Consider the following 14,420-nt stretch of genomic DNA (forward strand, 5'->3'; position numbering starts at 1 on the left):
GACTTCAACACTACACCAGGGAAGTCCCACGGCAGCGTTATACATCTTGGAAGTGCAGACATTGTTGAGAGGAGACCCTGCAAGTTCCAAATCAGCTGTGAGAGAAGCTGAGAGAAAAGGAGACGCGCAGCATCCGATCACAAAGAGAAAACAGAGTGCAGCGTCCGACAACTGGCATCGGAGGAGAGAAGATGTGCAAGAGGCCATGGTGTATGCAAGGCTCCCTCAACGTCAGCAACTAAGAAGTGGTGGCGTGACTACTGAAAAGACGTGGTGGACCCGACGGGCGGCCCAGGAACAACGCCCCATACCACTTTCATTAAGGGAATGCAGAGACCAGAAGCCCACGTGACAAATGAGACAGAGGGTCCCAGCCTGGTGAAAACCCTGGTGGCGTTGTCCCTGTACAATCCAGGCAACAGGGAAAACAGGAGACCCGTCAGCGGGACTGGAGATAATGATTAGAGGGCTTAGGTGCATCACACTAGAGACAAAATATTAAGAGTATCTACAAAGGCTAAAAATCAGTATCATAACGCTCATACTCATCCCAGCCAATACAGAGAATCAGGAACCCCTAAGAAGAGTGACAACCATTGCTTAATTGCTTATACTTGTCTCAATCGAGATAAAATATTCAAAGTACCTGAGAAGAACAAGAATCATTATTATAACGCTTATACTCGTCCCAGTCATGATAAATGGTCAAGAATACCCGGGGAGAGTGAGAATCACAACTGCAACGCTCATATTTGTCCCATTGGAGATAACTTGTCAAAAGAGCATGAGAAGAGTGACAATCAATAATGGAATCCTCAAAGTAGTCCCAGACAAAATCAAGAGTGGAAATTGAGAAAAGAGAAAATCTTGAGTCAAAATAAAGAGAAAGGAATAAACTTGTCCAGTGGGAGAAAAGGGATAATATCAAGTAGAGTAAGACAAGAAAAAAACAAGAAAGACATAGTAATGAAGTGAAAGAAATGAAGGAAACCTCAGTATCCCAACTATATGACTTGATAAAAGTAGTTACCAAGAACTACTGAAGGATGCTTTATTGAACTGAACTCGGTGATAAACAGCCTCAAAGGAGAAGGGAGTCATTATTCTGTGCTTTCGTTTGTTCTAAACAGTGGTAGGGTCAGAATAAGTTACTTTTGAACAGCCGACTGATATTGATTTGGACTCTCATTGACAAGCACCTTAGTTAGTTTTGTTAAGTAGGAAACACCCTTAGCATGGGGATATTTAGGAGTTTTCATCTTTTATTTAATAAAGAATTACAGTTAGAGGAAGAACCTGAGTCTGCATCCTCCTTCTGATCTGCCACAATACTTGGTTTGATATGTTAAATGTTGGGTTTTCTGTTAGAATTATGGACACTACTTTTTATATTTATATTTGGGATATTTGTAATAAATAGTTTGCATTTTCCTTATCCTTGTATTATATTCCTTTCCTTGTGTGTATCAATTTACCACAAATATATAAGGACATGCATTTTGTGATACAGCTGTTTCTTGACCCAACAGATATCTGGTTTATATGGCATTGAGGATTGCCCTCTTAGTTTTGATGTTCATCTTGGAAACATCACCAGTTGCCTATCTGCCACTAGATGTTTCTACCATAATTGATGCTATGTTTCTATAAAACAGATCTTATGGAAATAGAAATCTCATCTTTCTCCCAACTGCCAAGAATCTTTTCAGTCCATCATCGAAGGATCACAACCTTCAAGAGTTCCTTCACAACTAACAAACAATCACTCAAACAATGAGACGGGCAATGCTGCCAGGATTGAGGTTTACAAATGTCTGCACACATCTTACCCATTATTCTGCCAAAATACTAAACTCCACCCTGATCCTCAGAAAAAAATAGGTTGCTGCTCTTTGACTTTCCAGTCAACTCTTTTGCTCCCTTGAACAATGTACTTAATTTTGCTGCAGGCACCTTTTCTGATCTACCTAGATCCTCTCCCACCTTGGGGAGATATACAAGGGACAAAGCCACTGATAATCTTTTCATTGCTTTCTTTGAATGTGTGAATATTTCTTCTGTTTGTTTTATTGAATTTTAGTTTGGAAGAATACTCCTTTTAAACTGTTTGGTTTTTATCGTGCAGTTGTTCATTTTACTAGCAGTTGATATTGGGGTCTTGCTTGTGAATTTTCTACCAATAGCTGATCAAAGGAACGAAGAGAAAGCTAATTAGCTTTAGTTTCATAACCCTCAGGTGCCGTTGGCACTACAGTTCCCATCTTGTCCTGGTATTTAAAATCCCATATCCAGGCGCATTAGCACTGGCACGTGCACCAGTTCACGCTAGGATCATACAGGTATGCACAGACTCTTGAAGTTTGTGATCCGAGTTAGTCGGTTTCTCCGTCTTACACATTTTGGGTTTGTATTATACTTAAATCTATATCTATTGCTGCTTTATAAAGAACTTGTGTTACCATGTCCCTTACAGAAGCACCAGGTTGTGAACCTAGGGAAATTTGTTTATAAATTATAGTAACAACGAAAGGGCTGAAAAGCACAGTTTAAAACATGCCGATATTATTACAAGATATATGGGTATGAATTTTAATGTACGTAAAAAATATGAAACAAATACTATTGATCCATTTGTTGCCAGCAAGGGATTATACAAAGAAAGTAGAAAGTACTCTTTCTCATTAAATAGTGCCTGTAATGGAGTCTATAGAGACTATATGGCCTCATTACGGGTATGCTGGTAACCCGCTGATAATTCTGACAGATTAACGGCAAACCCGCCTTACTGTCTCTGCCACCCGATATCCTGGTATTACCAGGATATTTCAAGTGATGGAGTGACAGTTAGTTCCCATTCCAATGGAGTCCCATAGAACTGAATGGGATGGGATTGCCAGAATCACCGGCAACGGTACTACCAGTGCTGGTGATTCTGGCATTTTTCTGCCAGTAGGGGCCTGAACTACTGGCAGGTCAGGCCTGCCGGCAGATCAGTGTCCCTAACAGCAGACTTGTGCTTTACTGGTCTGGAAAAAATGCTGGTGCCGGAATTACCAGCAATTTTCCTGGCATTTTTTCCAGACCAGCAAAGTAGTAGTGAGCCTCTAGGAGTGTAAAACAGGAAGCTCAAGTACCTGTAATCCCCTTAATAAAATCATTGGATATACTCAAATCCCAAACACTGCTCATAGTGGGACCTCTGTGTCTGCATCTACCGACTCAAATATATTGATGCCACAGATATTTAGTAATACACTGACTTTTCATCCCTCAAAAGCAAATTAACTACTATTGTATATAGGGTCCAGTAGCTGTACAAAAGACTCTCTCTACGTTGTAGTCAAACCATTTCAGATCCCTGTATATTGAAGGCCGCATTGTTAAATACACAATCTTTGGTTGCCATGCTATTGAAATTGCTGATTATGTGTTGGAATCTGAAGTTGACTTGTGGGCCGTCTCTGAAACCTGGCTGCAGTACTCTTCCTCACATGCGGAACTTCTTTCCACCCCTGATGGAAATAACATCCACAGAACCGATCCTATTGAGTCTAGAGAGGATGAGTTGCATTAATTTCTAAAAAAGAATTGGCTATTCATAAAATTAAAGAAGTAGTGATTGACCACAGTGAGTTTCTATTTTTGAAATTGAAGATTTATGTTATTAAATCTGTGAGCATCTACATGTTATACAGAACTCCAACTAACACTGTAGATTGCGAGGGACAACTAACATCTGTCCTAAATTAATCATTAAAATCATCCTCTCAAGTGTTGTTATTTGGGGATTTTACCTTATGGGCAAATAATAATAAGGATGTGGAGCGCCTCTCTCTCATAGATGCACTTGAAGCTATTGACTTTGCTCAACATATTAGTGTTCCTACTCATGCTGAGTGTAATACCCTAGACTGGGTTTCGTCTAGGAATCTTAATATTTCTTCTGTGACCTTGACAGTATGCCCTTTGTCTGATCTTCACTTGCTCTCTTTTAGTATTGTAATTCCCATCTCTTTTCAATATTTGACCATACCTGCTAGAAAAGCTATTTGGTAAGGAATACCAGGATGGCTACTCGGGAAGCCTTGAGGGCTCTTGTCCTGCCGCAGCTAGAAAAACATTCTTCAGATATAAACTGTAATACACTTAATGAACATTTTCAATTGATCTTAAAAAATGACTTTGAGCATCTGGCACCGCTACGTAGTAGAATACATAAAAACAATATTAAAACCAATTCTTGGTTTAATGAAGATATTATTTTATCAGAAAGCAGAACCGCACCTGTGAGCGCTTATGGAGGAAAAATCCCTGTACTGCTACAAAGACATCCTATAGGGATGCCATTAAGGATTATAAAAAGCTATTTTAAAAATATTCTGAGCGGGTGGAGGATGCAAGATCCAACTCCAGGGAAATATCTGCCATTCTACATGAGTTAGAGGAGAAATCCCCTTGCATGTATGGTGTTCAAATAAACCAAGACTGGTGTCAATCTGTGCACGATGAATACTCAAAGATGTAACAATGAATTACTTCTTGCTCAACCACGATTTTCTTTAAATAAATATGGTGGTTCTTGTGTTGAAGTGTGGGCACCTTCTCCGTGGAATACCATTTCGATCCAGTTGAAGAGGAGTACGAGTTTGGGACGCTTCAAAAAGGAATTCAAAAGGTATTTGTTTAATAAAGGCACTGGTTAAGGCTGTTGCTCTTTGGAATTCTTATACTGCCATCTATATCTTGTTGCTTGCCTGTCCTTTTGTTATATGTGTGCTCTGAGGCCTAGGGGCATATTAGAAATAATAAACTAAACTAAACCTCAGCGCATTATCACCCCACTAGTTGGCCTTCAATATAAAATTGCTCCCTATTCAAGTTACTACACTGAGGAATAAAATCTATCCCCAGTCTACCATTAGCTACTTTGCCGACTGCCTCTCCAGCTACTCTTCCTCTTCTCTTGGGTCACCCTGCACTAACTCCCTCTTCTGAGCCTCCTCTTTATTGCCCCATCATTCTCTTTCTGCCCCATCATCAAAGTAACCCAAGCAGTGTGTCATATAGCCGATACAAATTATATTGAGAATAGTGAATGAACACTGAATAAGCTATGTTAATGCTATTTTATTGCTGGCTGATGCATGTGTTACACACCGCTTTTTTGCACACACATGCTTGGCCAGTACGGACATTGCCGCTCATTTAAACTCTTGAGTTTGTTAATCAAATGATGCTGTGGTTTGCATTTATAGAGCCATGCATTAAACTACAGTATTGAAATAACAAAATTCACGCGTTCACTTTTGAACATTCATTTTAAAATTGTTCATTAACATTATTCACAGAAAAGACTGCAGCCTAATCTTAGCCTGCTAAAGTTCAGTTGTGCCGAGTAGTGGAACTGAATCAATATTGTGAGACAGGCATGGTATCAAGAGATGACATAGACAACAGATTTAACAGTTTTGAAAACCTTTATTAAAACATTAGGATGGGTGTAATGTCTAACTTGCCCTACTTCTATGGTGGGAATAGCCTTACCTAAAGAAACTAAGGAAAAGTCTAAATCCGTAAGTTCAACTCAAAAGTCGGTTTTTGTCAAAACCTAAGCTTTCATTCACGTCTAATACAGAAAGGTAGTGTGGGGATGTTCTTACTTAAATAGTGTTCAACAAAGTCTGGAGCAGTCCCTAGGTCCCTTCATATGTTCAGGATACAGTTCCAACCACAAAGTTCAAAAAGGTGCTAAGGGTTCCCTTCCCCAAGCTTTAAGCACTGTTTCACCAAAACAACAATGTTCCAAAGAAGCTCAGGGATTCCCTTCCCAAGCTTCAAGCACTGATTTCCAAATTACCAATGTTCAACTTTATTCAGCTTTATCATATTTCAATGTTGCTTTCACACTTCTTGTTGGGGCATCGTGGTCTAGGTGCAGTTAACAGGCCGCACAGCTTGCCCATTATAGGTCCCGCAACTAGTTGCCCTTTACCCAGATTTCTACCACTTTGGAGAATTACAGGGTTACCCCAGTTCTTAGATTCAGGGTTTGCCTTTCATGATACTTCTTTGGTTCTCCTTTCTATAATGTGTTTGCTTGCCTTTCATTTACAGCTTTCTTTTGCCTGATCAGCATTTTGCTCACACTTCACTGGCTCCCCTCAGGTTGCTCGTTTATCGCGTTTACTCTCTTATTCATAGTACTCTTATTTTGTGATACTTTCACAATGTCCTTCGGTATTCCGAGACTTTTAAACACACATAGCTTAAATGTGACCACTCTGACACAATGTTTCTGCAAAATCCAATTCAAGTATTGCATTAATCTAATTCCGAAGAAACCAATCCACTACATTGTAATTCCTTCACTTTCATATGGACACTGGGTTACACCTTGCATGCTCTTGAAACTCACCGGCTGCGACGTACTTTTCTTTCAGTTTCCTCAGTAAGATGCTTTCTGGGATTTGAGGTCAGTGTCTCACAGTCTGCCACTCAGACACTCCTGGATGGTTACTGCCATTCAGGGGAACAATCAGTACTTGGCCACAGCAAAGGGACCGGTACCTTCCACGGTACCCTTCTCCCACCTTCTCCGGCTCCCGGGAGAAACGGCTCTTTCACCACGCAATGACAGCTTAGCTCACTCTGCCGTCCTTCAGCATCTCAGTGTCCCGTTCACCTCTGGCTTCCTGCAGGCTTTGGTGGCTCTACTTCTGCTCTCTCCTCGCACAGGCGTCTCGCACTCTTTGCTGTTTGTGGACTCCACCTTTTATACACCTCTGAGTCTCTAACAGGCCGCAGATGTGAAGTCCCAGGCTCAATTGCCTGACAACAATCAGTCCAATTAAAAGGACATGCCTGACCTTCAACTCTGTAGCCTTCAGGCTCTCTCTTCTTCATCTCAGTACCATAGTGGTGTCTCCTATCGCTAATCTTCATTACTCTTGGGATTAGTTTCTTCTTCTCAGTAGGTCTGACTTCAGGGGAAAATGTAGGATCTGGGTAGCAATATCCTACAAAGGCTGAGGGGGGTAAGGTGAATCACTGTCAGTAAATGGGGGATAACATGTCTGGCCCTCTGGCACCCAATCCCCAAGAACCCTCCACCCAGATGATCCTTCCTCGCTAGGCCACTCCAGAGTCGGGATCCAAAAGCGATGGCCCTTTCCTGGCCACCTGAACAGAAGATCCCTGGGGACTAGATGTGATAGTAACTTCAGGTGCCTCACATACCCTTCCCCTTTGCAGGTTAGACCTGGGTGCTTCACTGGGGAACCTCGAGAGGTAGTCCACATTACCTTGGTCTCGCCCTTTTCGCTGATGCACCGAGAAGCAGTATGTTTGCAGGTCTATGAGCCACAGCATAACCCTAGGGTAGGGTTTGACTCCTTTTTTGGCTTATCCAGACTAAGGGAGAGTGATCCGTGACCATTCTGAATTTTTGACCCAGAAAATAGTATTTCAGATGTAAGATTTCCCATTTTATTGCCAAAACCTCTAATTCGATGACAGAGTAATTATTTTCCCTCTGGAACAGTTTACGACTAATGTAAAATATCAGATGTTCCAATCCATCATGATTTTGGGATAAAACGGCACCTAGTCTGGTAAGGGATAAACCGGTTTGTAAGATTAATTCTTTAGAGAAATCGGCTACTTTTAAAATGGGACTTTGAAATAAGGCTTGTATTAGAGTGTTGTAACAAAGTTCATCCTCTGCATCCCATGTAACCCTTTGAGGCTCTGCATTTTTCAACTTATCTGTCAATTTGGAAGTCTTACTACAAAGGTTTGGGATGAAACGACGATAGTACCCTATCAAATGCCAAAATGCTCTCAAGTCCTTCTTAGTTTTTGTTGTAGGGGTTTTGAGAACTGCTCTGATTTTTTCATGTTGGGGTTGGACCCTACCGTTACCCACAAAAAATCATAAATACTTGACAGCAGATTGGACTAGCTTACCCTTTTTAGGGTTGGCAGTGAGTCAAGCTTTCCTTAAGGTCCTCATGACAGTGCACAGGTGATATAGGTGGCCTTCCCATGTCCTACTATGGATCGCAATGTCATAAATGTATGCTCTGGAAAAAAACTCAGATTAAGGTTGTAAAATCCAATCCATAAATCTGTGGAATATTGCGGAAGCACCATGGAGGCCAAATGTTAAGACTTTGAAATGAAACAGCCCTATTGGAGTGGCAAAGGCAGATTTTTCCTTATCTGGTCCAAAGAGTGCAACCTGCCATTACCCCTTTGTAAGATTCAGTGTTTACAAATAGACAGCATTACCCAATCGATCGATCAAATTGTCGATACGTGGCATTGGGTAAGCATCAAAGGCTGTGATAAATTGATCTTTCTGAAATCTATACAAAACCTCCAATTCCTATTGAGCTTTGCCACCAACATGATGGGAGAGGACCAGGGGCTGGTTGAAGGTACGATTATACTGGCTTTAAGCATCTGTTCTACTTTATGATATCTTTTTGAGACTCAGGTAACCTGTAGGGTCTTAGATGCACTTGTCAGCAGTGTCAGGTCTCACCTGTGTTTCGGAGTCGCTTCCACTGGTTGAGGCTTCAGATTCAGAGTGTTCAGTGGTTTCTTCCTTGAAGGTTCTCTTCTTTTTGAAGAGATGGGGTCGGTTCCAGAAATTTGCCACAATCGTTAGACTGAGAAACAGTCATAACAAGAATGGCGTTTCCCCTGCGGAGCCCAGGTAGTGGAAAAAGCCGATGGCAAAAAGCCCCTTGAAGATATTCTGGAGTAATGTTAAAGTCAAGGAGTGAATAGTTACTCCGTATATGTGGTCAGATGAAAACTTGAAACGCTCTTCAGCGAGATGAAGCGGTGGCTCCAATATGAAGAGGTGCATGCTCTTCCAGCAAAGTAAACAAAAGGCTCCTTCCAATAGGAAGAGATGTAGGCTCTTCCAGTAAAGTAAACAAAAGTAAGAGTAGGAATAGCGTAAGAGCGAAGGAGGAAAGTAGGAACAGTAAAAGCAGTATGAGAAAGCAGCATTATGAGAAAGCAGTAGAAAAGAGGTTACCCCTTATATTCCAAGAGAAAATGCACTGCAAATCAAGCCGATGAAATTCACAAAGCAGACAAACTGAGTCTACAGTGCGGAGACTCACATGCAGAGACTACCTAAAGGAAAGCAGAGAAGAAAGAGAGAGAGAGAGAGAGAGAGAGAGAGAGAGAGAGAGAAGAAAGAGTGTGAGAGAGAGAGAGAGAGAGAGAGAGAGAGAGAGAGAGAGAGACGGTGCCAGGAAGATGGATGAGCAGGAAGTACACCTTGCAGCACCGGCGGCAGAGTAGAACTGAAAGAAAGGAAGGGCGAAGAGCTACAAGAAGAAAGATAAGAGCAGTTGTCCAGCACTAATGGAAGAGTGAGACGGATATCGCTGGCCACAACACGAAGGAAAGAAGTGGATAAGGATAGAAAGGCAGGCGACAGTAAAAATATGGAATAACGAGCGGAGGAGGCTTGTCAGAGGAAAGAGAAAAAATTAGTAGGAGAGCAGGAAAAGAATGAAAAATAGGACCGAACCGAGACCAGTGAGGAAGAGTAAGGAGAAGGCACAAGCCTATACACAGGGAAAAAGCTAGAACGCTAAGCGAACTGGCGAAAGCGTGTAGTAATATCTAGAGTTGCAATGTGCAGGGGGCGGGGCTACCAGACAGATAAGGGAGAACGAACGGAAAGACTAGACTGTGCTCGGGGTATGTGGTGGAACTGTAAAGGTGGCTCCTCCATCGAGTCCAGAGCTTCCAGGAATCTCTATTCATGACCGCACTACCTTGCCTGCGGGTGTACATAAATGGTGATGCTGTCACGACCCTCAGCCCTGATCCCCACTGGCAAGCCCATTGGCCAGGTGGAATCAGGGCTCGGATCACTAATCGGGCCTGGCATCCACTTCTCAGGCCCTCTTGGGGCCAGTCCTGGCGCCTTTGGCGCCAGGCTCATCAGTAAGGAAAGACATCTGCTTGAGGAACTACTTTATTTAGGCTTTCAGCCAACATGGAGGTATCCACATAGCTTTGTTCCTAGAACCAAACTATGTGGTCTAGTGTTTTGGGTGTGGTGGCCTAGGGACTACTTTACCTGGACTACTTTACAGTGGCTATTTAAACCACACCCGAACAAGACAACACGCTTCGCGTTACTTTGCTTCTAGCAACGTGACGCTCACCATGTCCAGCTTTCTCACGAGCCTGGTGAATTCCGGACAGGCAGAAAAACCAAGAACATTGTTAGCAGCAGAATCTTACCTGCATTCATCATCCTTCACTGCTCGCAGCTCCTGGGCAGCTCTGTTGGTGGATTTTACCGCCCGGATCGAAGGACCTGAGAAAAGGAGAAAGACATCATTAAAGGAGGTAGTGGAGACATTACAACCACAAAGCGCTTAAAGACTTACCTGGTTGGTTGCTATTCGGCCGGGATAGCTCCGGAACTCCATCTGCGCTGGGAACTCACTGCAACCTACGAAAAGAGAAAAGCACAGGTCAGAGAGGACAAGACATTGCAGCGCTACGCAAAGCGCCTCCTTACCGCATCATAGCGCTATAGCGCGCCATCATCTCCCGGTGAGAACCAGCATATCCAGTTCTCCAAGCGGACGCTCCGCGCTCCTAGGGAGATAAAAAAAGAGACATTTAGAACAGAGAAAAGGCATGCAAGAATTGCGACGCCATCAATCGCAATGAGACATACCTGAAAGACACTACAAGGGCAGCAGTCAGTGAAGTAACTGGACCGCCCGTGCCCACAAAAGACAACGCGCCCCTGCCCAGAGAGCAGGACGGAGAGCCCACTGATTCCGACAACCAGGTGAGAAGAGAACCTGGAGGGGCTGGAAACACAAGGGAGGTGGGAGAAAACTTACCTTGGTCGCCCAGTCCTAATATAGTCTTTATTTCCAGGCGGAATCCCATCGACACCGAGACCACATCAGGGAATCATTGGGAAGGGCACCAACGACCAACTGGCTGGGTGGCGTCCCCGTAGATACCAGGTGAGCATAACAGATATATACCCTTCATCCTTCCAGGTTCTTACAGAATACATCAGTAAACTGGCTCACAAGATCAGAAAGATCCTATATCGGATTATTTTTGATATTAGGGGGAATTAAAGTTACGTCTTCCATAGCTTCAGGTATCAAGCAGGATAATGTGGTAGCGTTGGACTCAGAGGGGTTGTCCTTCCACTCTTTTAAAAGATTTATGTGGTAAACATGGGTCATTTGCCAGCGGTCTGGTGAGAAATGTTATAATTACATGGACCCATTTGCTCTACTAACCCATACGGGCTGTGCCATTTGGAAACTAGCTTATTATCCGATGTGGGTAGAAGCACTTGCAACTTTTGCCCAATAAGGAATTATCAAAGTACCAATTTCCTATTATAAGAAGACTTCTGTTCCTGGGTCTTAGCCACATGTGTCTGTACCAGTGATCGACCAGTGGCCATGTATTCTTTGAGCCGGGACGCTGTTCGAGAGAGTTGTATTGGGGCCTCTTCCCTTTCCTCCCACGTTTCCCTTAGCATGTCTACGACATCCCTGGGTTCTTGCCCATATAGCAATTCAAAAGGGGGAAAATCGGTGGAGGCCTGGGAAGTTTTTCTGATGGCGAATAATGCCCATGGAATCATTTGGTACCGGTTTTTGCCATCTTAGTCCACCAGTTTCCATAGGATGGTTTTCAGTGTCTTATTGAACCTCTCTAGGAGGCCATCCGTTTGGACATGATATACAGAGGTCAGCAGTGTGGTCATGTGAAGTAACTCTTTAAAACTTCTCCCATATGCTTGCTCATAAAATTAGACCCTTGTTCGGTTAATATTTCTTTGGGGAATCCCACCCGGGAAAAGAAGGGCAGCAGGTGTTTAAGATTTGCTGAGTAGTTTGTCAGGATCCTGAAGAAACCGCAGAAGCTGCTTGCTGCTGGCCCCACAAACCCTCTGGGGTGTTCAGCCCATGGTTTAGTATGAACAGACAATGCATTTCTCACCCCAAAGGGTATGGGACAAAAATATAAACCTGCTATGCGTCTTCTATATAAAGGTATTCTTGAGACCTGTAACAAGAAGGACACGTATTACTCGTTTGCTCAACTCTCTCTTGATACCCAAATTGATAGCCCCCATAATGCTCTAGAATACCTGAAAACCCCTGCTATGTGCCCAGGGGTTGTTTTATCAGCACTTCTTTTCTTCTCACTGGAAATTAATTGTATTCTTCCCTCTTCTTCTTGGAAAAAACTTTAGTATGGCTTCTTCCCTAAGCCCTTTATGAGAAAATTACTGCCTTGCTTTAAGTTCTTAACCCGTCACTAAGGGTGACTCTATCCTATTAGACTTTAAGGAAAAAATAAACTTCTTCAGAAGACAGAGTCTTAAAGAACTACTTGTTCTGATTTGCTTCTCGGTTCCTAGTTAAAAGTCTACTTAGAGAGCTCTGGTTTATGTATATGAGTAATTGCTTCATTAAGTGGTGCACAGAAGATCACTGCAGGACACAGACCTACAAACACTCGAAAGTAGCCAGCCCCTTGAGGGGCTCACAGGCCACCGATACCACCACTGCCAGCATCACCTCTGGCGTTTAAACTACAGGGCACCAAACCCCCCCCCGCCCCAGCGGCCATTAAAGTGACCTGCCCCTCAGCTATGCCCACACCCCTCCTAAAAACAGCCCTCATAAATGCTAGATCCCTTCTATCTCACGCCCTTGACATAAATGACCTGATCGCATCCGAAGACCTCAACTTGCTCGCCATCACAGAAACCTGGCTCCATCAAACCTCTGGTCCAGCCCTTTCCCTAGATATCCTCAGAAGTGACCAAACTGACGCCAGTGGCGAAGGCGTTGCTCTCATCTTGAAAGACTCCCTCAAATGTAGACTCACCAACAGCTCTATGGAAGGAAACTGTAAGCTTCTCTCAGTCAAGCTGTCGTCAGCCCTGTCTGACTATAATATACCGCCCACCCAGCCCCACCACCTCCTTCGAAGAGGACCTCATCCACACTGTGGGTGAAAACATCAAACCCACATCGAGAACCATACATTTGAGGGATCTTAACTTGGGCTTAAACGACCCCTCAGACTCTATTGCCATTGCGGTGGTCAACGCACTCTATGCCCTCGGCTTCAAACAATGCATGACAACCCTGACCCACAACAAGGGCAGAATCCTGGAATGGGTAGCAGACCTGAACAGCCAGATCACTATTTGCTCCAACCTCCCCTGTCCCGAGTCTGATCACCATATCCTGACTTTCACTTCATTCGCCCCAACCAAACAGCATTGTCCGGCTACTCTGGCCCTGCCCACCACCTGGTCCCATAGCGCCAGGAAACTGGCCAAAGACACTATCCCCTACTGACCCCACTCCTAGACTCGACAGACCCAATATTCCTTGAGGACACCAACAATACCTTGACCATGGCTATGAACACAGTCGCCACATTAGCTCAACGGAGGGCCAAACCAACAAGACATATGAACTCCTGGTTCACCCCAGACCTCCAGGCCCTACGGAAAAGAAAAGGACTGGCGGAATCCGCCTGGGGAAAAGCCCCTTCCGACTCCACTAAACTCTACCTTAACATGATGGCAAAAGAATATAAACAGGCCATTGTGGCAGCCAAATCTGCTGCCTACAACATTCGAATAACTAATGCTAGCTCGAACCCCCAAGAAATCTTCAGAATACTTAAAGAGCTGGAAACACCATCTAGCCCTCCCACAACCATTATGAACGATGAGAAGTGGTGCTCAAACATCCAGAATGCCATGTGCTCGAAAATACCCTCCCTACAACAGAAAATAGCCAGTAAACAAGCGACTATTAAAACGACCAGTCAATACCCATCACCTCCCCCCACTACGAAGACCCAAACCCCATCTTTTCACTTTAGAGAACCTCCAATATTTTCAGAAGTCTAAAAACCTCATAATGTAAAGGGGATATTTGCCCAGCTAATGCCATCAAAGACTGCTCAGTAGCCCTAGTCCCATTCATCACGAGATTCATCAACAGCTCCTTCTCATCGAGCCTAGTTCCAGCCAGCCTAAAAGCATCATGGGTCCCACACTTGACCCGTCAGCACCCAACAATTACCGCCCCATCACAACAGTCCCGCTCCTACTCAAGATTCTGCATAGGGCAGCCTACATCCAAATACAATACTTCCTAGAAATGAACCACATCCTGGGAAAGCGCCAATCAGGCCTCCGAACAGAACATGGCACAGAATCAGCACTACTATACCTGAAAAACCAGCTTGACAACTTCAAAGACAAGGGAAAACCAGCCCTCCTCCTTCACCTTGATCTAGCAGCAACCTTTGACCTCGGGGGCCATAAAACACTATCCCACCACCTTACAGTTGCCGGCAACTTC

General features: G+C 43.8%; 1 protein-coding gene across 2 annotated transcripts in view; it reads right to left on the minus strand.

Moving 5' to 3' along the window:
• The window catches only part of GCC2 (GRIP and coiled-coil domain containing 2), a 1,745,187-nt gene that overhangs the window by 1,548,201 nt on the left and 182,566 nt on the right, over positions 1 to 14,420 (minus strand). The gene's annotated exons all lie outside the window — the stretch shown is intronic.

Source organism: Ambystoma mexicanum, chromosome 7p (genome assembly GCF_040938575.1).
Source record: "Ambystoma mexicanum isolate Mex_15411 chromosome 7p, UKY_AmexF1_1, whole genome shotgun sequence".
NCBI lineage: Eukaryota > Metazoa > Chordata > Amphibia > Caudata > Ambystomatidae > Ambystoma > Ambystoma mexicanum.